Below are 26884 nucleotides of genomic sequence, written 5' to 3' on the forward strand. Positions count from 1 at the left end.
CATTTATACTAGTGTTAAGCTTGAGATAGTTGAAGTTGTCTAAACACTATTCTACTTTTGATAAAGCCCCTGCATTCAGATTTTGTTAAAATCAATTTTTCAAAATTCATTAAACTTCTCTATCATTAAGGAAAGCTGAATGTCAGTCACTAGCAGCTGAAACAATATAATTTTCAAGTATTAGAGTGGGATACGTCTTTGAAACTTTAAACAAAAAAGTCTAATATTCTTCCCCTAATCTCCTCACCTTAACAGCACCCTCCAATCAGAAACTAACTAAATAAAGTGTCGTCAGGCATTGGAACAGGCTGCGCAGGGAAGTGGTGGAGTCGCCATCTCTGGAGGTGTTTAAAAGACATGTAGTGGGAGTCCTAGACAGTTTCTGATCTGTTTAGTAGTAGTATATAGGTAGACACTAGCTGTCACTTAAAAAAAAAGAAAAAGAAAAAAAAGAAAAAGTTTCTGGCATTTTTACACGGCCATAATGTGTTGATGCTTCTTAAAGCTTGTTCATTTCCTAAACCGTGTATTCTGTGTAGTGATATGCTAGCTTAAGTGGAGTTCTAGTTCTGATTTGTGACCTCTTTTCAAATCTCTTTCTATTTGTTTTAATTTTAGTTGTTAATTTCATAGGGATGCGGTAGTTACTTTTGATATACTTTGCCAAGCAGTCACTATTTTATTGAGAGGCATTTAGTCTCTCTTTTTCTTTTTTTTTTTTTTTTTAAAAAAAGTGGTTCTAGCAGCAGAGGAAGACTGTTTCACCAAGTCCTGATTTAGACAAGGATCTGCTTATGTGACTTTAAAGTTCTTACTGTTGAGACTGACAAGTATCTCAACTTTGATTTGGGGCTGGGCAGTATCTCTGTTTACTTTATAGTTGCATCTGCCTCGGTTACATTTGGGTTTATTCTCTGCATTGTGTACTTTCTCTCTCTGAAATATGTTATGGAGGACAGTCTTGTTCTATACCAAAGCAGGAGGTGAAAGCTTTGTGGTCTAACGATGAATAAAGGTAATAAATATTGAGTTCAGTCCTGTGCTACCAAATGATATGTAGTTTATGGATGCACATTAATCCTGGATTTTGTTATTGGAATACCTTTTAAACTGAAATACAAGCTCTTCTTATGGTGAAAAGAAACCGTTGTATGATTGGCATGTTGTAGCAGAACAAAAAAGCAACTTTTGTTTTAGTTTTAATCTTCAACTGAATGTCTCATTTGCCATTTAGAATGTATTTAGGATGTATTGTTGTGGAGGAGAATACGAGTGCTAGTGTTTAATTGACTCAAGATCTTCAATATACGAGGTAGTGATAAAAGGCTTAAAAATACATAATTTCTAACTCAGTACAGAAGACTACAGTGCAATGTAATCACAGAATCACAGAATGCTGGGGATTGGAAGGGACCACGAAAGATCATCTAGTCCAATCCCCCTGCCAGAGCAGGAACACCTAGATGAGGTTACACAGGAAGGTGTCCAGGCAGGTTTTGAATATCTCCAGAGAAGAAGACTCCACAACCTCCCTGGGCAGCCTGTTCCAGTGTTCCGTCACCCTCACTGTGAAGAAGTTTCTTCTCAAATTTAAGTGGAACCTCTTGTGTTCCAGCTTGAACCCATTACCCCTTGTCTTACTGTTGGTTGTCACCAAGAAGAGCCTGGCTCCATCCTCATGACACCCACCCTTTATATATTTATAAACATTGATGAAGTCACCCCTCAGTCTCCTCTTCTCCAAGCTAAAGAGACCCAGCTCCCTCAGCCTTTCCTCATAAGGGAGATGCTCCACTCCCTTAATCATCTTTGTGGCCCTGCGCTGGACTCTCTCCAGCAGTTCCCTATCCTTCTTGAACTGAGGGGCCCAGAACTGGACACAATATTCCAGATGAGGCCTCACCAGGGCAGAGTAGAGGGGAAGGAGAACCTCTCTCGACCTGCTAACCACCCCTCTTCTAATACACCCCAGGATGCCATTGGCCTTCTTGGCCGCAAGGGCACAGTGCTGGCTCATGGTCATCCTGCTGTCCACCAGGACCCCCAGGTCCCTTTCCCCTACACTGCTCTCTAACAGGTCATTCCCCAACCTATACTGGAACCTGGGGTTGTTCCTGCCCAGATGTAAGACTCTACATTTTCCCTTGTTATATTTCATTAAATTTTTCCCTGCCCAACTCTCTAGCCTGTCCAGATCTTGATGAATGGCAGCACAGCCTTCTGGCGTGTCAGCCACACCTCCCAGCTTGGTGTCATCAGCAAACTTGCTGATAGTACACTCAATTCCCTCATCCAAGTTGTTGATGAATATATTGAATAATACTGGTCCCATAAAAAAAGCGTATTTTTTGCAACAATATTATAAGTCTAGTTCTACAACGTGCAGTGCCTTAATGAGGATGTCTTGTCATATTAGGATGGTAAAATAAAACTGCCTTATAAATAAATTGTTGTCTAGTCATAGAGTTTGTTTTCTAAGGCGGATTACAAATAAACATGCTGAGCAGGTGTTTGAAGACTTAATTCTACTGTACAAGCAGTACGGTACTGTACTTTCTGCTTTAAACTAAAGATGATAACTGAATTGTCTAATTTAGTTTTAGTTAATGGTACAATTTAGACAATCTAACTCTGTAATTAAACAAACTTAATTGTCTAACAAACAATTTAGTTTAAGAGGTTTACTGAAATGCCTTTCCAAAAGTATATGACATTGCACGCATATACATGAAAAGTAGGAGTTCTTTGCAAACTAAATGCTTTTGAATATTTTCCCACTCATGTACAGAATTTTAACTGACATTATTCACAAAATGAAACATTTTCTATTCAGTCATATTTTAGTTATGAAGAACTTAAATGCTGCAGATAACTCCACAGTATTTTTTCTCTTTTTCTTTTTTCTATTCACATGTATAAGAGCAGCCACTCTAAACAATTTGTAATGTATGTGGACCTTGTCTTCTATGAGTTATTCTGTTTCAGTTGTAGTAGTTGAGAAACAGTAAGTACTGCACGACTGTTCTTTATTACTGAAGTAGAAAGCAAACATGGGAAGAAAATCAGTGTGATTAAAACATGTTTGAAATATGTTTGTGTCCTTTATACTGAACTTTACTTGCTTTAAAAAAAAATGAAGTGAATGCACTCAAACTGCTAATACTGCATGCATGTGAATATTTGCATTCTACTCTTTGCCAAATTTCAGTTCAGCAATCTGACTGTCAGAGAGGAATGCCTTGGACATAGTCATTAATGCAATACTGATGTTAATGAATTCAGATGAAGTGTGGCTTCAGGAATACCAATGTATAGACTCCCAGTTCTGTTTTGATAGGTTAATTAACCTAAGTTTGTGAGTTTGAGTATGACCCTTGAGCGTAGTTCTAAAAAAATACCAGTTACACACATCCTGCTACTTTATTCCTTTCAAACTCTTGATCTGGTTCTTCATTCTGTTCTTCATGACCAATGTATGTTCTTAAAGAAGGAACAATTTATGTTCATGTCCCCTGTCTTATCTTTTGTTTTTTCCAGGTGTACTAGTCTTAGTGGGAATTCTAGAATTAAAAAAAAAAGTCATTAAAGTGGAATCTTCAGTGCAGATATTGACCCTTTAGAGACGTAGAACTTCTTTAAGTCTGCTGCTGTGAAGGTGACCTTAGGGAAGGATTTCTGTTACTTATTTTGGTCAAAATATTTTTTTAATGTTAAAAACCTGTCACCCTCCATTGCACCTGAATACCATATACTGGAGTAGAAACAACTCCAAAGTCTTTCTTAAAATGAAAATGTTAGGAGTGAAATAATATAAAGGACAGTAGAGTGCATATTTTTTGCTGTTTTTCAAATTTTTCCTTTTCATTTTAGATAAGTATTTTCAAAGAGATAAAGAGTCATCTGTTTTGAAATACCTGATGCCAATTACAAAAATAAAAATATGTTCACTTCTGCAAAACCATGCTTAGTAAGGGAAAAGTAAATCAAATCATATCTCCTCTTTTAATTATTTTTACATTTCAGGTGTGCTGTGATATATCAGAAAATATTATTTCATGCTGTGAAAGAATATGATAAAGTACAGGAGACATAACTAATAGAACGCATCTACTCTTTTTTATAACAACATAAATATGAGAGCATACCAAAATAGTCAGAATGTAAAATCATTCTGATTATATGTGTGTATGTATCTATTTATATATATATATTCCTTTTAAGATAAAAGGAATAAATTATTTTGATTTTTTAATAGAAATTGTCTGTCAATAAGAAGAGCTTCAGTCTTTTGTAAAGTTATGGACTGGATGTATAACCTTACAAGCCTTACAAGGAAGTTCTGTTTCTGACTATGTCAAGAAGAGAGAGAAGCATCAGGAAAAAAGTTCAAAATATTTGTATGACTGCAATAAAATACATAAATTAGTTATTTTATGACATTCTAGATTACTTGTTAGAGCAACAGATGTAATTTCTCTGCAGAAATGTTTTTCCTGTTATCTATTAGATCATACTAATTTTCTTAGGAATAAATACTGAATGCCCAAATGTTTTGATTCCTCTCTAACAAATAGAGTAGCTGTAGTATGGTGGTGTTGGTATTTGTTTAAATGCATATTTGGTTCACTGAAAGATTTACATTCTGGAGTTCTTTCACCTCAAATTTACATAGTTTTTGATATTGAAGAAAAAAATTTGAGAAAAATTTTGCAACCCCGGATTTCTACTGTTATCTTTCCTGAACCTTTGTTATCAAATTTCTCTGAAACAACTATATTAAATAGGATCTGAAGTTTAAATACAATATTTTGATATTTTCTTAAAAGTAAAATTATTATTACTGAGCAGCCGTTTTTGACATAGTGCATCAATTCCATGCATTTAGTAAAATATTTGGCACTGGATAGTCAGTGTTCCATTACAAGTTAAAAACACTTAGATGAGGGTGTTACACTTTTATATATTTGAAGTTTAAATTATGATATTTACAGAATTAGGAAGACAGTCCTCCAGTGTCAAAATATTAAGCCAGGCAAGGTGACTAGACATCCATCTCCATCAACTCCATAAGTCACTCCAAATGAAAGATAAATCTGGGACCAGTACTGTTCAATATATTCATCAATGACTTGGATGAGGGAATAGAGTGCACTGTCAGCAAGTTGGCTGATGACACCAAACTGGGAGGAGTGGCTGACACGTCAGAGGGCTGTGCTGCCATCCAGCGAGATCTGGACAGGCTAGAGAGTTGGGCAGGGAAAAATTTAATGAAATACAGCAAGGGAAAATGTAGAGTCTTACATCTGGGTGGGAACAACCCCAGGTTCCAGTATAGGTTGGGGAATGACCTGTTAGAGAGCAGTGTAGGGGAAAGGGACCTGGGGGTCCTGGTGGACAGCAGCATGACCATGAGCCAGCACTGTGCCCTTGCGGCCAAGAAGGCCAATGGCATCCTGGGGTGTATTAGAAGAGGGATGGTTAGTAGGTTGAGAGAAGTTCCCCTCTACTCTGCCCTGGTGAGACATCGTCTGGAATATTGTGTCCAGTTCTGGGCCCCTCAGTTCAAGAAGGACAGGGAACTGATTGAGAGAGTCCAGCACAGAGCCTGGACTGAGAGAGCTGGGTCTCTTTAGTTTGGAGAAGAGACTGAGGGGTGACCTCATTAATGTTTATAAATATATAAAGGGTGAGTGTCAAGAGGATGGAGCCAGGCTCTTCTCGGTGACAGCCAATGATAGGACAGGGGGCAATGGGTACAAACTGGAACACAAGAGGTTCCACTTAAATATGAGAAGAAACTTCTTCACAGTGAGGGTGACAGAACACTGGAACAGGCTGCCCAGGGAGGTTGTGGAGTCTCCTTCTCTAGAGACATTCAAAATCCACCTGGACACATTCCTGTGCAGCCTCATCTAGGTGTTCCTGCTCCAGCAGGGGGATTGGACTAGATGATCTTTCGAGATCCCTTCCAATCCCTAGCATTCTGTGATACATTAAAAATATAAGGAATATTTTTTTTTTTTCTCAATTCTGGAGAAAAAGTGTGGATATGAGTGACTCTGCATTAAGCTTGAATATTGTATGTGTTCAATGGGTTTACAGAACACCTAATGTAAAGGGTGAAGCTATCTCTGGATCTCTTAATTATAGTAATTTTTAAAAATTTTTTTACTGAATATGGAAAAGGTACTGGTAGTCATACTTTTTCTACCAAATGAAGATTTTTCTTCCCACAATAAATAAGGAAAAGGACCTTCTTCAGATTATTTACTGAACTTGTAGAATGAATACATACGTATATAATATATACACACTCACACAAAACCTAAATTATCTTATATGTGCCATCATACCTAGAAAGCAAATGTGCATGCTAATTGAAACTTTTGAGGGCTTTTGTCTTCACCGTCAAAAACATAACTGTCCAAAAAACTGCTGTTGGAACTGAAGAAATCCACAATCCATAGAACCTGATCTGTTCTAAATGCAGCAATCTACATGGTTTCATATAATTTTATCTGTTTTTTTAATGTATGAATTATTATGAGTTTTCTGAATATTTTCCTTGTCTCATGACTAGCTCAGTTTCTATTGCAGTTATAGCAGTAGCACTTTTGTATGGGTTAATGCTTGGACAGTTGCCATCTCTTGCAAAGTTTTGGAATTTGAAGAAGCATCTGTTAAAGCTACTGATTGCATATTTGAGAAGATTTATAGAATCAGAAAATATACACATATATACAAAAGTTTGTAACTCACTTTTGAAAAAGATCTTCTTTTCTGCTTTTTAACTCTTGTATTGCTTTCATGGGGACTAATTGGATTTGGTATGCTATAAAACAGAGCTTGTGCTTTTATTCACAAGTCTAGTTGGAGCATAACTAGTACTGAGGAGAAAAATCTCAATGTTAATATTCTATACCTCTTAAATTGTTCCCCTTAAAGATGTAATTTTTCCTGTAGTAATCGTTAGTATACAGTGTTTTTCTTCACTGACCAAAGAACTTAACTTCAAAACAAAAAATATCAGTAATTTACTTTTCCTGAAAATTGTATTAGAATTTCTTTTAATAACCACTTTATTTTTTTTGCTTACATATTACAAACATAAACTAAAATCAAAAGTCTTACTTCCAAATTGAAAGTTCCAAAGCATGTAGTTAACATCTTATAAGTATTCTCTAGGATAAGTGTAGTGTTCAATTGTTATGTAAGACTCAAGATCGCAGATACAAATATAAAAATTACTGTAATTTCTATTTCCCAGTTTTGTTGGGAATATTTTGTAGGTCTTCTGCTTTTGAAGGATCATCTTCTGTTGCGGAATCTAATTTTACCTTTAAGCCCTCCTATAACAGCTTTACTCTTTTGTTTTAATTTCTATTAATTTCCTCTAATACATTAATCTTCTATATCACTTTTGTAGTGGATGAACAAATCAAAGGCCCTTGCTGGTGTTTATCATCAAGTTCAAGAGTACATTGGAAGTTAAAAAGTCTCCATTTCACTTTAGCAAGAATATTGTAGGTATACTGGTTAAAAGCAAAGGTGACATGTTTTTTTTCCAGAGAACTGAACAAAGCATTAAGAGTTTTTCTGGTATTCCCCAGTTTTCAAATGAACATATGAACATATTAGTCTGTACATTCCTACAAGCCTTAGCTTTTTTAGACTTGAGAGAACTAATTGAAATCAGATATGCTTGTTAGAGAAGATACAGCATAAGAGGGCTTGTAGTCATTACGTAGGCAAAAAAAAAAAAAACAAAGCAGATACTTCAATTTCAGAAATCTGCAGAGCAGTGACATGGCATTCCATTCAATTTTTTACCAGATATCACAGACTGGAAATGTGAGCTTTGGCTGATACTGCTGGGAAGGAGAGTGCGGCAGGCAGCTGTAATTCCCATCCTGTAAAGGTACTGATACTTAAAGTCTATGTAGTCCAAATTGGTACACAAAAATACTAAAATGTTGAATTTCGACCTTAGATCTATTTTCAAAGTTCATTTTCTGCGAACCATTCCTAGATGTTCTGTGGATACGTTTACAATTTTTTGCTTTTTAGATATCAGGAAGGGGAAGATACTTTGGAGCTCCTTGCAGGTCACTTCCTGAAATACTCTTAAAATAAGCAGACAGCACTGTGTGGAATGCAGGATTTTGTAATGCTTTCCTAGGGTTTGACTTGAACAACCAATTTCTGAAGTGAATGATATCCAGTTGATTTAAAGTAGACTAAAAGTTTATTCCGTGTACTTATAAGTTTGGTTGCTCCAAAATCAAGTTATCTCTCATTTTTCTGCCTCAGAAAATGTAGCTTGAATTTGAGTCTTATTTATTCTTAAAAAAAGATATTTTTCTAGTTTTAGAGTGATTCTAAACAGTGTGATGTTGCTGAAAGTTATTTCAGCAAAGGGTGAGCTGCAGACAGTTGTTCCAGTACATTCATGGACTGTATCTTGGTAGCATCAGGTTTGTCTGAAGTACTGTAACAATTACAGTTATGGTTCTTACAGGGAAGAATCATAGCAAAAAGGAAATTTATTTGTGGAATAAGATTTTTTTTTTTTTTTTGTATGCTCTTAAGGAATCATAAAGCCTAGAGAGTAACTGAACGTTAACAAGACTCCATCTACTGTAAAACCCATTCCGTTTTATATGTTTTCAGGGAGTATGGAGTGGCACAGGAAGGAAATGGCATATCGCTGGAAAGTTGCTCTAATACAGCACAGGATTCTTGTGAGAAATTCCTTCTAATATTACATCACCCTATTCTGTTTTTCACAGTTTACAGTCTTAATTTCTTCATTTTTTATGCCACTTCTGTTCATATCATAACCACATTAAAATAAATTTAGCAGGTTAAGTAGACTTTCATCAGCGTTAGTGCACATCCAATCGCGTGACAATTTAGTACTATATATTTCATCATACTGCATTACGAGAGGACTTATGGGTTTGGTTGTAAAATTGTTTTTCATTTTTAATAATATTTGCTATTTTTTAACATTACATTTCACTGTCTTAACATGAGATTCAACAAACAAAAATAAGTCTCAGCTGCTTCCACTCCAATGAATGTTTCTGACAATAAGTAGCACTTCAGTAGAATTTATGATTGCTTATCAAACTTGGTAGCTTGAGTGAAAGTACTTTTCTTTTTCCTGTTCTGTGTCAAAGGAGAGCCTGGAAGTTTTTTTTTTTTTTTTTTTTTTTAATTTTTATAGGTACTGACTTAAGGTCAACAATGACACTAACACACATTTTCAGATATAATAATAAACTCAATCTGTAATCTATCCAAAGCATGAAAAATTATTAAGATTAGGTTTTCATCATAGTTTTAGAAAAATACATATATATATATGTAACAAGAAGAATATATTTTAATTAAGGAATAGTTTTACACTGCTATATTTTTTCTTTACATAGTTGGTATTTGAAGGTGATTGATTAATTAAGATTAGCATTAAAAACTATGGCCACCTTTATAATCTTTTATTGAACTCTCTGCGGATTCATAAATGTAATGTCAGGTGGAAGATATTAATGTATTTTTTCTCCTATCTGCAGTCCCCAGAAATAAAGTGGTTTTCTATATATTATTTTGTGTTTGGCAAACATAAACCTGTATTTTTTCCACATTTTTAAAGCATTTTGTACAAAGCCATCCTATAAATCTAATTGGGTACATGGTGTATACCAATACTGAGTTAATCCTCTCTTACTTTTTTTTAAAACTGTATGAAACTCCTGTTTCTTACTCCCTCACTCTGTTCTTCCTCCCAAACCACACATGTATGCAACTTGTTCACACACATTTCAGTTACTGGATGTGGCTCTTCAACTACAAGAAACTGATCCATTTGTGACCCTGTCTTCATATATCTCATTATTTAGCAGATTGTATGCCATCATCTCATTTGACTCTATGTGCCAGATATTTGCTTCCTAAAATTCTTTATTTACTTGACATAACCTATCTTACACACAGGTTTGGTCAGGATTGTGGGGATTTTTGTTTCTTGTGACGACTCATGTATCTAGTTTTCCTGTCCCTGATTCCTAGGACATCTTGTCTTGACTGTGCTCATCTTCCTATAGATAATTTACTTGGAACTTTAATAAAGAATTTGAAAGCTGATCTCAGTTCCTTCACAGACACTTCCTTCTCACCCATTTGCAGTTACTGCAGATAACCTACTCTTTCTTTTCAAGACTGTAGTTTGTGTGTCAAATTGCATAGCCAATCTATGAAATTTCAGATTGCATGTGTCTAAACTTTGCTGTTTGTTTGTAAAAAAACCCTTCAAATGCTTGTTCTTCTTTACAGGTCACCAGAGCCTTATCTAGGTCCTTCTGTTTCTTCAAAAAGCTACTTCCAAAGTCATTTGGCTAAGCTCTTTCTCTGATCACACTACTTCAATTTTAGTGCTTTCCAATTCTATATCATGTCAAACGTAAAATGTTGTCCATGCTCAACAGTTTTCTATACTTGAAGTTCTTTTCCTGTGAAGAATTTAACCTTGTTGAACTCAACAGGCTTTGTTAATAACTGTAATTGCCCCAAGCTATGTGTGATACCTTGCATGAAGAAAGCTATTCTTAAAACCATTTGAGCTTTTATATTATTTTCCAAACCTATTTGTAGAGTCTGTCTTGATTGTGAAGTTATAAATGCCAAGGATTATGGCTGGACAGATGCTGTACCTTATGAGTTATGAGTTAATGCTGCCTTCCCTTTCCTGATTTTAAAGAGTAAGCCATGCAAAAATAAAAACAAAGTGAGATTGAAATATCTGAATAGTTTAAGTGTAGGCATTCACTTTTGCTCTAAACACTGATATTTTTCTCCTACTGCTTTAAACAACTTGTTCCATCTCTTTTCTGCTAGAGTATAGGTCAACATATGTCTGTTATTATCTGCTGCCAGGAGGTTCAGTTGTGAGGAAAGTGAAAGGGAAGAGGAAAGAAACTTGATATGAATATGAGCAGCTAATTATAAAATAAATATTGAGATAGAATGAACTTCTTAAACTCATCCGTAAAACTGGAGGATGAAATTATCAATGAAGAGATTTTTTTTTTTTTCATTTGCAGAATCTTTGTCCCATTGCTCTGTGTAGAAGACTCAATAATAAGGATTGCTTGGTGTATGTACTTTAAACATCATTATATTGTGGTTATGTAACAGAAAGTTTAAGTGCACAGAAAATACATGATATTTTGTCTTTTCTAAGGTATTACTGATCACATACAAGAAGTATGCTACTCTTCTGAAAACTATGTTTTGTGGACTTCTGTTGAGTTTTATGCATTAATAACTGCCATGTAATTAAGTTGAGAAAATGGCTGTTCACACAAAATCAGATACTCTTCTCTATAGCAAAGGAAAATTCTTATGTTCAAACATTTTAGTTTTACATTTAGTGTAATAGTCATGTTAAGAATGAAGGTATTTTATACCTTTGTAAGTAAAATACTTCACGTTTAGTGCAGAAATACGTCTATATCTGAATATCAGCATAGACAAATAGTTTCTATTTTATATTTTCATACATTACAATTTAGATCATAGAATATATATTTCTTACAAATGTACAGACTTTGAGTTTTCATAGTACTGAAGAAGTCTTTCAATATTCAGTAACCATGTTTTCCTTCTGCTACGTGGCTTATAATTGTTCTTTTATGCTGATTTAATGTCTTCCTTGAGAATACTTTCAAGGACATCTTTGATTAGATTGATCAGACTTAATGAATATGTATATATATTGGACTAAATTGTAGGATGCATTTAAAAATAAACTGTCCCGTGTGCTTCATATTACAGTAGATTGCAGTGAAAGAATAGGGCCATCCATTCTGAATGTGAGATTAAGTAAGTAATTTAACTCTAAAAATATTGTAAAAATAAACCCTCTAATTCAGAAATTAAATCATTCATTCTGAATTTTGAAATTAACCTATGTCTTACTTACAGAGATACACTTTTTTCTTGCCTTTTCTTCTTTCAATGCCAGTTAAAAGTTGAAAGCTCTATATGGTTAAAAGATGAACTTTAACATGAAACAGTCCTGGACATTAGGGGACACATATTTTTAATATGAGTTAAATAAAATGTGTCTGTGTCTGTTCTGGTGACATGTTGCTAGTTGAAATACTATTTAGAGTTCCAGTTGAAATTAGGGGAAGGTACACATGGAAATATCTCTGGAGGAACAGTCTGCTTTTAGACGGCACTTCAGTAACCTAAGAACTTTTCTAAGTCTGTCTGGTATGGTGCGGTGTAAGATGCTAATCATATGTGTTTAAGTGACAATCATTTTAGTTTAACTGAAAGAGCTCCTCTTCCTTTCTAATGCCTTTTTTCATCCCACTTCAAAATATTTGAAGTACTATTGACTACTGTACTGACGGATGGCATTGTGAAATGACTTCATCAGATTTCCATAGAGGCTCTGTTTTTTCAAGTTTTCTTTCTACCTGTCATTCCTGAAAACCAGGTATGACTTTAATGACACAATCATTTTTTTTGTTGTGTTTTTTTGTTTGGTTGGTTGGTTGGGTTTTTTTAGAAGTTCCATAGCCCAAATTAAGGCTCATTACACAAAGTATGGATTAATTAATTATAAAGGGTATGTTTTTTAGCAAATACTGCTCTGAACAATATTTCTGAAACTTTCAATAAGGATTCTTCTGTAGGAATTTTAACAGCAGTGAAAATATTTGCTTAAAATCTTTATTAGCTAAGGTAAACAACACATTAGGACCATAAAGCATGAACCAATGGGACCCAAAGAAACGTACGTGAGTGTGTGTGAGAAAGAGAAAATTAATTGGAAAATAAATATGTTGACTAAAGGAAAAGGCTTCTGGAGGAGCTGGCAACATCAGGTTTATTGTTTTCACCAAAGAATTTCAACCTAAAATTAACTCCCTGATGATAAACGTACAACAATTGCTAATATAAATCATACTGAGGTTTTTTATCATTATGTAACACTAGATGGATTTTTTTTTGTAAAGATGATGAAATTTGATAAGAAAACACTCATAATCTATTAGACATAGCAAATGTAGAATCATGCATCTACTAACTTTCTATAAAGTACTGTAAACTATCTCAAAGATACATTTTAATTAGGAATTCCACTAGGAATTGGTGTCTTTCCTCATTTCCATGCAAAGTTATAGCAAACGTTCTTAACTTTAAAAGGGAACTGTTGCTTTGGAATATTCTGTAATAGATTCAAAGACTGTTCTTTCATTTCGTTTCTTTTTTTTTTTAACTTTAGTAAGTTAGTAGCTGTGTGTATAACAGAATATTTTAAATGTTGGTATCAGCAGCACTTTTACACAACTGAATTTTGTGCGAACTTTTTTTTATGATGTTCAGATTTTTCTTCAAAGTCAGTGTACTTGATGTAAACATTACTGAAAAATTATTTCTAAGTATATTTAAATTACTGTTACTTATGAACATATATTTATTGTAACTGTTTTCCAGAACATTGCTTTTACATTCATATATTTAACTTCATAGTCATTGAACCGGATATTTAATACATTTAAAAGCCTCTGTACACCTTTGTTTTTAGTTAACTTGAAAGAGTTATAACATATTGTGTTTTGTGTACTTGCATTTTGTATGACTATACTTACATCAGCCTGCTTGCTTAATACTGCCTTTATTATTTTCTTTATATTTTAAAATATAATGACACAGATTGAACTTCTTTTAAGTGCAGGGTAGCTTCTTGATAGTCAAAAAATCCTGCTAGACAAAAGAAAAGAAAGAACCTGGCTATACTGTGTGAGTGGAATAGCACTTATATTCTCTGTATGCATCCTTTACATTCTTTTCTGTTATGGAGATATATCTTGATTCCTCGATTCTATCTTCTTGTGTAATGACTTGGAAGACATAATGTCTGTCCTGATCAATTTCACAATTACCTTGTACTGATTAGTGAAATCTAATGTTCTGAATAACTATCCCTTAAATTAAATGTCATATATTGAGTTATGTTTTTAACACAAAGTCTGATAATGTGTAAAATACAAATGGTATTTCAATAATAGTTTACTTAGGCTATATAATGATTGCTGCTTTCTGAAGCCATAGATGAGGAGAAACCTCCATGTTCAAGAAGGACAATATAATGTGTTCAATTTGAATGTCTGTATTGCATATGTGTCAATAATACTGAACACCTATGCAGATTTTCTTCTGATGAAATCTGTGATTAAACCTTCTGCATTACTAAGAGATTTTTGCAGATTTTTATCTTTAGAAATACAATAATAAATTCCTAACCTTTGGTTTTCTCTTTGACTGTTTACACTGAGCCAATATTTATTAATATCATCCAAAATTTCATTCTTCAGTGTGTGAAATCATAGTCAGTTCAGAGTCCATTATTTTTGTGTGTGAAGTTAAGATTCTTTTTTCCATTCGTGTATCGTGTTTGTGTATATAGAATGGCATTTTCCATCCTTTTACACAGTTAGTTAGTCCTGAGACCCTTCTGTGGTTCTTCACTGTGTCACATGTCCTTATTGCTAAAAATCATCATCAAAATAACAGAATGCTCAGCACCATGTCTGCTCCCATTTTCCAGATCCCTCGTTGCATATCCTTATATAAACGATCTCCGTTGTGAGAATGGGTAGTTTAGTCTTTCCTCTTTCCTTTTGATAATTATTTTTTCCATGTAAGGACATTTCTTCTAAGTCTGTAGCAGTTTTGTTTCCTAGTAAGCTTTTGGAAAGGACATTATTGAAAAACCATTTGGAAAGGAAGCAGCAAAGGCTCTCTTTGCTCTTATAATTAGAAAATAACCTTTCACGATCTCCTTCATATAACTTGTTCAGAGTAGTTTCTTTAATCTACCATTTCATCATTGAATCTTCAAATTTTAATTTAGTAGCTTATTAGAAAATAATTTGGAATATGTATTCAGAATGGTATGCTATATTCTTCATAGCGTTTACATTGCGGTACAATTTTGTTGTGTTCTGATCTGTGACCAGTGCATTACTACTAAAAGTCCGTAGTCAGAAACAGTACATGTTCAACGATATCTTACCTCATTAACACAACAGTGTAGATGCTGTTCAAATCTAACACATTTTCCTCATAGTCTACACAGTCATCTTGCAGTCTTTCCTAGAATCGTTCTTATAAATATTGTATTTCTTTTTATGACCTCATCTTTCCTGGTAATCCTCCTGATTATATATCCTACAAAATCTACCTAATGGGCAATACAGAAAACATAGTACTGTATAATATCAAAGTAAACTTAGATTAAAAAGGTTAACTTTTCCATGTCAACACTACAGGAAAGTACAGAAATGTTCCTAGATTATATCGCAAAGCTCCCAAAATAAAAGTTTTCTTATACTCTCTTTATATTAACCATTATAGCTGGTATAATGAAAGTTTAAAATAACGGTCTTTTTTTTTTTTTTCTTTTGATCCAGCAAGATGTTTATTAGTTTACTCTTTTAATGTAAAAGATTTTTTTGTTGTTTTGGTTTGGGCTTTTTTTTGGTTCGTTGGGGTTTTTTTCCTCCTTTTTAATGTTGTACAATGTATTTTTTAAGATAAGATAATCATAAAACTTATTTGGCTTAGAATCCTTATTTTTATAGCTGTTTATTATGTTACTGTGTCTGTAGTTTTTTGAAACTCTGCATCTGGACTCTTTTTTGGTATTAAGTGTTCGATCTTTAATTTTTGTAGTATTGTCTATACAAGATGGAGTTGCCAAAATAAAACTTAGTATTTAGGCAGTAGCATATAGTTTAGAATATTCTACTTTTCCTGACATACACCTGCCATACCAATGTTTCTTTAAACTATTTCCACATTGAGGAAGTATTTCATTGACACTGACAACCAGTTTTGTTTTCAGAAAAGTTACAGTTTATTTATGATTGGTAATTGCCTTCAAAGTAGTTCAGATTCCATACATTACCTTGCACTTTTTTTACACTGAGTTTTATCTTTTTCGTCTAATTAAATATCTTTGTATTGATACATATGTTCTTCTTTACAGTGCTCATCTAAAAGGACTGGGAGATGTCAAAACATTGAAAATTATTCCTGGATAATTTTCAACACTATATTTGCACAAGTAAAAAAGGATGATTGATAGCCTGAATTACTACTGATAATCAGTGTCACTTTCACAGATCTCGTTTGTATCCAGATACTATGAGAAAAATTTTTGCGCTGTAGATGAGGGAGAGGTTGTATCAAAATATGGCAAGAAAGAAGAGTGCACCTGTAAATTAAATTTCCATTAGAAAATGTGGGGATGATGACTAAACAAAAGCTAAATCCATGCAAGGAGAAAATTGAAAACAAAGTGTAAAAAACCTGTGGAATAGAATCATAGAGCAATTCAGTTTGGGAGGAATATCAGAAGATATCTATCCCTTCCTTCTTCAGGCAGGGTCAGCTGTGCTGGAAGTCCAGATTGCTCAAAATTACAGAATCACATGTCTACTCAAGATGCATCTCTGAAGGAAGTTGCATCGCAGCTTGTTGGAAGAAAGCCTTGGAAAATTCTAAACGTAAAATGAAAGAGAATACAGGGAAATTCAGAAACTGGTTTTAATAAAATTTATATATCCTCTCCAGTCCATGTAGACAGATACTTGACTATGTGCCTTGAATTTCTTGCTTTATTATTTCTTGTCAGTTCAGACAAGTTCTTAGATCTTTGCAAGTTGGTACTTGTTTGTTGCCATATTAGGGTACACTGGTGACCTAGGATGAAACTATTTTTCCTGGGTGTAAAAACTGGGTGAATTCTGAGTCATGTTCATAATAGCTGTAGCTGGACAGTGTTAGTTTTTTAGTGTGTGTAAACATAGAAGAAATAGACCTAAAAAAATGCAATTATTTTAATGCCGGCACCATTACCTAATCTCAAAATCGCTACTATTATTAATATTTCTAATCCTTCATCCAAGTCTGAGTTTGTGGGTTTGTTTGGATCTTGTTCTTCCTGTGTACATGTAATTCTCAGTGGTATCCGCATGCAGAAAACGTCAATGCTTTTACTTTTTCTTATCTACAAATATTTGTCTTTTCGTCATTAGTATTCTATAGAGGAACCATCTCTTATTTTTTTACAGCACACGACGTGAGGGTTTCTCGTCTAACTAGAGCTTCTAGTTCTGAAAATGAATAGTAATTAGCCAGAATTAGTGACTAGAATTGGTGTAAGAAAAGGTGTTACCATAATGGTAGGAGGCAGTATGTTAATGCATTGGAAGAAATGTGCCTGAGCGTTTTACGCAGAGCTGCCCCACTAATCATAGTTGTATGAATCATGAAAATTACAATTGCTTTCTGGGAAGTGATGACATATCTACAACTTTCATTTAGAAGTTTTAATCTTTTTTTTTTTTTTCTTATTTTGATGCTTAACAGAACTATTTGATTTTTACTATAAGTTTTGTGCTGTTGCACATTTTTCTTAACAAAGTCATTGCATCTTCTAGTATCTGTCCAGCTACAGCAGATGACCACTGTTTTCTTCATCTTGACAAAGAATGTCTATTTCATTTATTATACCCAAAGGATATGTTCAGCCTCTAGAAGTAAATAGAAACAAATACCAATGGTATTATAGAAATATTGGAATCCTAACAACAGAAAGAAAGGTAATGAATAAGAACATAACGGTGATAGTTTAAAAGCCTTTTTGGAAACAAAGGAAAGGTTTTGAGTGCCTTCAAATTCATAATTAGATAGGATTATTTTTAATTTTTGAATAGCATGGCTTTCAGAAGTCTTAAGTTTCTCACCAGATGTCTTTCCCAAAGTGGGAAAGGAAACTCTCAATCCTAAGAACTAAGATACAATGGCAGTGATTGTAGATAAGTTATTATGAATATATGGAATGACCATTTAAAGACCTAAAGAAAACAATTGTGCTTAGTGTACTGTGGGCTCTGAAATGTAAGGAATTGCCATTTTTGTTCTGGAATAGTAGTAGTAAACCCTGGTGAAAGGTCCTGACAAAAGAGTTAAAATAGTCAAGGCCACAGAACTGTAAGCTGATTGCTGTATGTATTATTTTATAAAGGGACGCCCTGAACATGTGAACCCCCAAAGAAATGGATACGAATAAAAATAACACCAAGAATCTCAGCACTACAATGAACCACAAAAAAGAAGGAAATGGGGGGAGGGGAGCAAAAGTTTGCATCTCTGGTTGTGTCTGTCTGCAAGGTCAAGCATGCCTGAGTGCATCCTTGGGCACTGAAGCGTGCATGGCTCTGCTACTGAACTAGTAGTTTTTCCTACCACAGAGCATTCTGTTCCATCATCAACTGCCCCTGAACAATTTATGAGGTGGCTCAGCTGTCAGGACATTGCAAGGACTTTATCCAGTAGCAATTTGAATGTGACATCTTGTTTTGGTAACTGAGAACATCTAACGAGCACCCGAGGAAGGCTGGTCCTTGTTAGGTAACCTTGATGACCAAGAATAGTTCACTAGCTGAGGCTATTGCCTTCATATTTACAAATTCTGTCTAATAGAAATTGTTTTACCTGTCAGTTCTGAAGAGGGAGTAAGTTGAGTACATATGTAGTTAAATATGTCCTTATTCTGTGTTCTGGAAAAGATTTTTCTCCTCGACTCATGCAGCTGTTTCCATGGAAATTTGTAGGCATCTTCATGCTGATGCTGTCAGAGCCACGTAGTGGTTTTCGGTGGGGGTCCCACCCTTTTTTTTTTTTTTTTTTTTTTTTGGAGGAGCATGTCAGATGTCAGGTGTGATGCTGAACAAGTCCATGATAGATTTAGAGACTTTATTGTTCCAGATCTCCTAAACATTTTTATGGTTTGGTTCTTACTGTCATAAGCAGCTATGAAAGGTGCTATAGAAAGTGAGTTGAGCCAGCTAGGCTTAAGGGACATTGGAGAGTCTTAATTTTAATGAGGCAGTCTTCCTCTCCTTAGGTTATATTCATGACATACTGGACATTATGTTGTGGTGTTTGATTCTTCAGGTTTTAATCTAATTTTCTGCAAGTGGTATTGATAGCTATTATGCGGTATTTTCTCAGTAAACTTTGGAAAAAAGATTGACTGTGATGAGATACACTGCCTGAGTGTTCTTCCCCATGTTACCTTTTAATTGTGTTTGTGAATGTGACATACTAAGGATTTCTGAAATATATATGATCTGAGTTAGGAACAATGATTCTTATTCTTTTTCACCTGACATGTTAGATGTTTTTCAGTATTTTCTGTATTTGTGTTAGGAGCTGAATTGTGGATCTAATCTAATATTGTATCTCTCTGGTATAATTCTGTCTAGAGACAGAATGTAGATAAAATTATGTTTCCTTCTCATTGAAGGAATCAAAATACCGGAAACAACTTCTTTGTGTGCAGTTCTGTTCCTCTGCTTCCCCTCTCCTCCTCTAGTATGGCAGTAAAAAAATGTCTGTTCTTTTCTCAAAGTCAGTCTAGTATGTCCTTCACTCAGAAGCATAAATATAAGTAAATTGTAATGTTTAACTTCTAGGCTATTAAGAAAGTACTCTGATTATGAAACAGTGAAGTCTTGCCTCTGCTAATATTTATTTTCATTTCTGTTTTACTAAACAAAGGAATGTTAAAGTGTTCTTTGTTACAACCAGAAGCTCAAGAAGCTGGCGGTGTTAAAGCCTATGGTATGAAAACTCTTTCTGATCCTCTTTTAGTTCCACCTGTTTGTTCTAATGTGGCCCAAGTAATAATGTTTAGAGACCCCATCACAAACTGAAGGACAATTTTTGTAAATTGAAGTTGCACTATCATAAATCTTTTTTACAGTGGAATTATTCTAAGTTTGCTTATTATCTTGTGCTTATTTTAGTCAGAACACCTTTCCCATTGTCAGCCTGAACTGTTTTTTCCACCATGTATGTCTTAGGAGTGTATCCGTTCATGTCTGGTACCTTTGGACTCTGAGGAGTAGGGTGTTTACTACAGTTTCTGTGAGCACTTGTTGCTTAGAAATCCGTTGGCTCATTTTCAGAGGAACTTGCAGCATTAATTTGCGTAGTTAAAGTCTCATTTTGGGGTTTTCACCATGCTACATAGGATCGTTTTCAAGGTTTATGCTTCAAGTAACTCTTTTGCTTTTCTATGGATTGTGGAAACTTACTAAAGCATTCTTGAAAATAAAAAAATAATCTTACTTTATCAGAGTAGGTTTTGTAATTGGGCAAAGTGAAGTTTGTCCTCTTTCTAATTATATTGGTGTTGAATAGACAATATCTTTTAATGCCTTTCAGAAACTTCAATTCAAGGAATTTGAATCTTTTTTCATGCCCACCCAGACATGAAAACTAGTAGCATCACTATCTGTTCTGTTGTCATTACTGTTTCTCTAAAGACAAGAAGAATGAGACACACTCCTTTCAGTCTGTTCAGTGCTCTTCTGCTGAAAAGAGCTTGAAGAAATCTTTCCTTTATCAGAACAAATAGTGGGTATGCCAATGTCAGCTGTGTCTTCTGTATTTCTAACATTTTAAAAGTCAGCTGAAACAAGATGCAGAATGTCTTTGATCTGCTGGTCCTTTAAGAGGAAACTCAAATCATTCACTGCACTACTGGTGACAGCTTCTGAATTTCTCAGTACATGTCATACTGTAATATCTGTAATCTAAATACTGATTTCCAGTCTCAGTAACATTAAGCTTATTTGTGACAGTGAAATCATTGTGCTTCATTTTCCCCCAATGACTTGTCAAGTTGTTCATGAGATTCAGAAGGTGAAGAATCGTTAGAGCATGTAATCTGTTCTAAACACAAGTCTCTCCAATACTAAAAATAATATAGATGTAATTTAAAGCTATACTAAATATATCACTGCTAACAGGAGTTCCTTTGGGACATTGAGTAATTTCTGTCTAGATAACTTGGATTTTTTTTTTTTTTTCCAAAAAAAAAAAAAAAGGATAGGTTAATTCTGGGTTTGGTTTCATTACGGCTTCTAAAGTGTGGTTAGGGCAAAAAAGGTTTGTCAGGACTGAGGAAAAAAAGCTGCCGCAACATTCTTCAGTTCTATAAAAATATTAAATAATAGTCTGCTCAAAATTTAAATGCTTTTTCATTCATACTTAACCCTTGCTTTGTTTTGAATACTGTGATTCCCCACATACAAACCTTTCAAAATATCCTATAAGATGTAATATATGTGTGGCTTGGATAGTTTTATGTAGCCTTGGGTTTTTTTTGTCTGTAGAAATTTTTCTGATGATAAACCCATTTAATTGTAATATTTTTTAAACACTCCCTCCTGCCCATTTTGGAGGAGTAGAGTGGAGGATTGTTCTTGAGTTATAGTATCTTTCCTAAATTAATCTTTATGTTCAGAGTCACACTATTCTCCTCTATTCTAAACCTATAACAGGTGTAATAGGTGAATGAGAGGAGACATACCACCCCATGACTCTGTGCTGTGGCAGATGGATTCTGTAAGCTGAAGCATTACAATTCTGTGAATACATTCTCTCTCATAAATGATTTCACCTGCCAATATTCACTTTTAAGTGTGGAAAGCTATGTAGAACTTGCTGCAATTCCTAGTGTGTTGTGTAATAAGAACACTGAATGACAGATGCTATAAAAGGGAATTCAATTACATGGAATTGGGAATTATGATGTTTTATGTTTGTTTTAGCCTGAAACCTAAATATTGATCTGGACTTATTTTTCTTTTAATCTTCAGTGGCTTGTGAACACACATCACCTTCTTGGTTTCAACAAGAAATGGCTGGTTTACACATCAGACTGTGTTGGTTTTTTTTTTTCTTCCTGATCAAGGCAGTGAAATATCTTGAAGTCAGAAGAACGGCTTCTGACAGATTACAAAGAAGGCTTTTGGAGTATTTTACTGATTTTTATATGTGTAATATTCTGGAAGAAGCTCAAGCACTAGGAACTTATCTCTACCCAATGTTCTTTGCCTCACTTTCTCTATTGTTTACATCTATGTATGTTCAAGATTTGCAGATGTAGTTTCCTTTTTTTTTAAAATATTATTTATCATTTGTCAGGAAATAATCAAATACAGGATCTCTTTCTACTTCAGTACTGCAAGGATGTCAGCAGTTACAATACAGTAGCTCCATGTTCTGAATAAGTATCTCTGCTCTTTCCAGTAGCTTGTGACCAGCATGTCTGTGTTTTTCAACTGTTATTCCAGTAGCTCTCATGGCTAAAGGTTCCAAATGTCGTTGTCTCCCTGCTTGTCCTAATTTCTGCGTGTTTCCTCCTGTCCCATTGAGTAGGTTAAGCAGGACTATATTTGGCTAACCAGATTCCATATAATCCCATTCTGTCTAAATAAAAGTCAGGTCTTTGATTTTCTTTACTAGCTCTTGAGGACAAAAGGCACAAAAGCATTGGATATTTGTGTTGCACATCCATGCTTCATTCTCATTGTTAGTAACACATTTAATGCAGATGTGTGTCTGAACTTCACAAACATTTTTTCCACTTGCCTAGTAAATTATTCTTTGGCTATATAGTACATTTAGGAATCCTTGAGTTCTATAACAGGTCATGTTAGTATGCTACAACTGTTTTTACTGAAAAAGGGATGATATCCAGTGTGCAAGTTGAGTATTAAGGAATTCCTTCAGTTTCTATGTTCACATTCTCTTTATTGATAATTTTTTTTCATTGTCCCATTGCAAATTAGTGTTGTAAATGAAAACTCATCATTATTGACAAGTCTTAAAAGTGTTAATGCCCACCCCAACGGATTATTTGCCACTCTGAGATCATAGAATCATAGAACAGTTTGGGTTGGAAGGGACCTTCAAAAGTCATCTGGTCCAACCTCCCTGCAATGAGCAGGGACATCTTCAACTAGATCAGGTTGCTCAGAGCCCTGTCCAGCCTGGCCTTGAATGTTTTCATGGATGGGGTATCTACCACCTCTCTGGGCAACCTGTTCCAGTGTTTTACCACCCTCATAAAAAACTTCTTCCTCATGTCTATCCTGAATCTCCTCTTTTTTAGTTTAATATCATTACCCCTTGTCCTGCCATAACACCTCCTTCTAAAAAGTCTGTCCCCATCTCTCTTATAGACTCCTTTTAAGTACTCAAAGGCTGCAATAAGGTCTCTTCAGAGCCTTCTCTTCTGCAGCCTGAACAACCATAACTCTCTTAGCCTGTCCTCACAGGAGAGGTGTACCATCTCTCTGGTCATCTTGGTGGCCTCCTCTGGACCCTCTCCAACAGGTCCATGTCTTTCTTGTTCTGAGGGCTCCAGAGCTGGATGCAGGACTCCAGGTGGCATCTAATCAGAGCAGAGGGGCAGAATCACCTCCCTCAACCTCCTGGCCACTCTCCTTTTGATACAGTCAAGATACCCTTGGCCTTCTGGGCTGCAAGTGCACATTGCCAGCTCATGTCCAACCTTTCATCCATCAGTACCCCCAAGACCTTCTCTGCATGGCTGCTCTCAATCTCTCTGTCACCCAGCCTATATTGATACCGAGGGTTGCCCCAGCCCAGGTGCAGGACCTTGCACTTGGCCTTGTTGAACCTCATGAGGTTCACATAGGCCCACTTCTCAAGCTTGTCCAGGTCCCTCTGGATGGCATCCCATTCCTCAGGTCTGTCAAGCATACCACTCAGCTTGGTGTTATCTGCAAACCTTGCTGAGGGTGCACTTGATCCCAATATCTATATCATTGATGAAGATATTAAACAGTACTGGTCCCAGTACAGATCCCTGAGGGACACCACTTGTCACTGGTATCCATCCAGACATTATGCCATTGACCACTACTCTCTGGATGTGACCCAGAGAGATATTGCCTTCACTCACTTCCTGTACTCATCTTCTCCATTTATATTTAAGAAACTAAAGCACTAAACTATCTATCTTTTGATTATAATTTTCTATGCTTAGTTATGTGGGAGGAAATCTAGAAAAGTATCAAGAAAATCTAGAAAACTGCTGCTGTCAAACTATTTTTTTTAAATAGTTTGATTTTTTTTTTTATTACTGAGGTAGTTATCTCTATGCAAAGCCCCAGTGAAACCAGGGCTCTTGAGTTTTTTATGTGTCAGCACATAGTAAAGGAAACTCTCAGTGGGCTTATAGACCTGGTGTTTAAGGTAAGCTGCTACTGTCACTTAAGAGAATTTAGTTTGAGATGTCACCTCAAAATTAAGCACAGATCTTTAATTTTAGTGAGAGCTGAAGTATTATGCAGGCCTTTTAACTAGAACATTGGCTGCTTGTTTATGGTTGCTTTTTCTTTGCCACAGGAAAGATAACATTTCTCTGTGGTTCATAATAAAATTTTTGTAAGTGAGAAACTATTATTTCCAATAGATGACGATGTTTTCCTATTAAAAAAAAAATCAGTCTGAAAACAAAACCAATTGTGTAGTGAAAACCACTGAATTTGACTTTAGGGACACTACTCAGAGTCATAATATTAAAACAGTTTGTCCATACTGCTGTATGATTGCAGTATTGAGTTGTCTTTTTAATGGCTATATTGTCAGCATTGTTGCAGATAACTGCTGGAAGTTAATTACGTGTATTTCATTTTGTTTCCTTAACACTGTATTTCATACCTTGTAACAGAGCAGAGTAGGTTCTTGCACAGTTTGCATTCTGCCACTCAGGACAGACTGACCTTAACATTCTCACCTGTTTGCTTTTCTGTCTTCCTGGCTACAGTATGTGTTAGTGATTATTTGGGAGGATAATCTTATCCAAGAGAATACTTGAAGAAGAATTTTCTCTAAAACATCTGTATATTTGATAATGATTTACATTCAGATATCACAGTTGACATTAGGTTTTCAGAAAGATAAATTAGATAATAAAAACTAGAGAAATAATAAAAACCTAGAGAAATGCTTTCAGTAGAATTTTTCTCCAAGTTTATGTTTATTTACTTTTCCTGCATAATCTTGTTGTAAAAACAAAATCATCTCTTCTTTGATTATAAAATTAAATGTATTTTTCTGTGTTGAAGATAGTGAGGCTGACGATTAGTTTGAAAGATAAAATAACATGGGCTCATGTTTTCCATTGTAACTACTGTCTGCCAAAAGAAGACTTATTTTTCTACGGTTTTGATTACATTCTTAAAAATAATTTTTGGAAATTCAGTGTGCCCACAGCTTTTAGAAGAACTTCAGCTAGAATATATTGTTTGAATTTATAGAAAGCAAACTAAAGTGTCTTTTATGTATAGTGATTTAATATGATGTTTCATGTTTTATGAAACAATATTAAATGTTATTAGATTTATGTTTGTAGCTTTCTCAAAAGATCAAAGTACTTGGCGTATGCCAAAATCTGTTAAACTTTGTTTTTGTTTTGGTTATAAAATAAAACTCTCTAGAGTGTGGTTTGACCTAAGTCTGATTTATTGCTTTACTTGGCCCTGTATCAGGATGGTTGTGGTTTTCCATTTCTGTTTTCAGTAGAGTCTTCATGTATTTTGATTTCAAATCCTTGCGTAGCAACTGCTCTTTATGTGGGTAGTAAAAACTTACTCTGGTAAGTCTTTAGTATAATATAACATTGAGATACTAGGCTTTTTGGTTTTTTTATGATTTTGTTCAAATTAAACTGAGATTTATCTGTGCATGCCAAATGATGCATTTGTGTATTATAATTTAGAATTTAAATTTAGATACTATAGTAGCTTATTTTTTTAGTGAAGGCATTTTCCAGTACAGGAAGAATCTGCAATTAGAACTATGGTCAAAGTTTCATACAGATAAATCTTTATTGATGACAAAGTATAGGATGAAAGAAAGACTGCACTACTTTATTGTGTTTTATATAAATTTCAACCCTGCGTATTGATGAAGGACTTTCATTTATACTCAGCTTTAAAATGTGTGATCATTATCTGATTTCAGTTTTTCACTTGATCTCATTGATACCTTATTTAAATTGTAGGTTGTGAATGATTTTTTCTTCCTTCCAAAAGTGGCAGACCTTGTATTATGAAAAAGCTATTTACTCTGAAAAAAATAATTAAAAAAAGTGTTTAAGCTTTTATACATATATGTGTGTATGTATGTCTGTGCATGCATATATATGTGCAAATGAGGGGGTCTGTAATAAGTATAATCATTCAATATTCTCCAATTTTACACTGCTGTTTTGTGTTTTTTACCAACAGACAGTTTTATTGAATCTCTTAGACAAGATGCTTATCAGAGGTATATGTATTTTCAACTAAAAAATGAGAAAAGTGTACAGTTACCTGTAAGAGGGAATGTTATCCTGGTATACGAGCTGGTTTTATTTTTGGTGTCAATAATCTTTGCTGTAATCCTGCCTTACCTGTTGATTTGTATGTAAGAGAAGTTGCAAGGGTTACATGAGTTGCTTTACAGCGGGAATTTATTATAATATATAAAGGTATAGCACAAGCACTTTTGAAACAAGTACATAAAAATCATTTTAGTACTGGATAAATTAAGAGTCATTTGATTTAAGCTTAATCTCTTAGGAGAGCAGTTGTGGGTTTTATTATCTGGTTTTGTTATTATGTGTAGCGATTAACTGTCTGTAGTTAGACATACTGTTTAATGCAGAGTCCACTGAACTCATTAGAAGAGTTCTGTTTTGGATTATGCCTTTAGCAGTACTTATCCACTCAAACAACCCTTACAATTTAATCTAAGTGGAGAAATGCTGATGTTTGGGGATTTGTTGAAACAAATCAATACTAAGAGGCTCTAAAGCAAGAGTACCTTTCCTTGGCCCATTTTAAGAAAATATCTTCTACTGCTTATTCATGTTGTGATGGTGGTGCCTTAAGTCCCAACTTGAGCAGGACATTCCAAAGACAGTTGT

At 34.6% G+C, this 26884-nt stretch overlaps 1 protein-coding gene across 5 annotated transcripts in view; it reads left to right on the forward strand.

Moving 5' to 3' along the window:
• The window catches only part of NOVA1 (NOVA alternative splicing regulator 1), a 154662-nt gene that overhangs the window by 51837 nt on the left and 75941 nt on the right, over positions 1-26884 (forward strand). For 2 of the 5 annotated variants that reach the window (XM_065636730.1, XM_065636732.1), the window contains one exon: positions 7834-7918. The exons of 2 other annotated variants lie outside the window; for them this stretch is intronic. The gene's annotated coding sequence lies outside the window, so the exon portion shown is untranslated. Of the gene's footprint in view, positions 1-7833; positions 7919-8674; positions 8742-26884 lie in introns of those variants that run through there. One more of the 5 variants, XM_065636733.1, reaches the window with a different exon arrangement.

Source organism: Caloenas nicobarica, chromosome 5 (genome assembly GCF_036013445.1).
Source record: "Caloenas nicobarica isolate bCalNic1 chromosome 5, bCalNic1.hap1, whole genome shotgun sequence".
Lineage (NCBI taxonomy): Eukaryota > Metazoa > Chordata > Aves > Columbiformes > Columbidae > Caloenas > Caloenas nicobarica.